This window comes from Schistocerca gregaria, unplaced genomic scaffold, assembly GCF_023897955.1.
Source record: "Schistocerca gregaria isolate iqSchGreg1 unplaced genomic scaffold, iqSchGreg1.2 ptg000156l, whole genome shotgun sequence".
NCBI classification, from domain to species: Eukaryota; Metazoa; Arthropoda; class Insecta; order Orthoptera; family Acrididae; genus Schistocerca; species Schistocerca gregaria.
In genome coordinates, this window is record NW_026061720.1 from 3013900 (window position 1) to 3014771 (window position 872).

The window sequence follows — 872 nt, forward strand, 5'->3', positions numbered from 1 at the left end:
GTGGCCGTATAGCAAACAGTATCTGTGATGAGGATCAATTAGCGACAGGCGTATTATTAAGAATTACTCTCAGATGTGATTAAGGCGAATGGCGCAGATAAAGCATCTGCCAAAGCGGCACGGCATAAGGTGGTAAGAGGCAGTTTGAATTAAATTTTGTAGATGTATTTCTCTCAAATCTCTGAGCCTCTCGCGGTCGTCGCCGCTGCCGCTTTTGCCGAAGTAGCAAATTGCCCTCGTAGCAAATGCGGCGAGGGACAAACTGCCATCGATTCCGAATGCGCAAAGTGTGTGGTCTTGTTTTCCTGTCTATGTTTGGTCGGTCTCGTAGGAGGTTGAATGTAACGAATGGGTGGGAAAGAGTAAGCAGCAGCGGCTGTGTGGAACGAAAACACAGTTCCTCAGGGGGTGTGAGCGTTTCGAGATGAGTCGTATATAAGTTATACTTGGTCGTCAGTGACCGTGTGGCCTAATGGATAAGGCGTCGGATTTCGGATCCGAAGATTGCAGGTTCGAATCCTGTCACGGTCGTGTTTCTCCAGCTCTGAAAAATAACATACCGTTTTAATGTAGCAATTCTGCAGTACGAAACCGTCTGAATGTTGCTGTTGACCATTTTGTGCTTGGAGGTGGTGTTGAGCTTGAAACACACACAACAAGACCGGTGTTAACTAGCGAAATGGTCGGCAGAGTGCCTTCACAGCGAGTTTTGACTGGCACATGCACATCTAAAACAACGTCGGAAAGTAACTCGTTCGGCTTTTGTGTCACATAAGGTATGTGTGTTAATTTTGACGCCGCCAGCTCTGCTGGTTTTCATGCAATTCCTTTACCTCTCAGAAATGATTATGAATTAAAAGTGAAGTACTTGA

The 872-nt window shown here is 46.1% G+C and overlaps 1 non-coding gene across 1 annotated transcript; it reads left to right on the forward strand.

Moving 5' to 3' along the window:
* The first annotated feature begins 458 nt into the window (after positions 1 to 458).
* Positions 459 to 531, forward strand: Trnar-ucg (transfer RNA arginine (anticodon UCG)). Its single transcript has one exon. It is a non-coding gene; the product is annotated as a tRNA-Arg (tRNA).
* Positions 532 to 872: the final 341 nt, after the last annotated feature.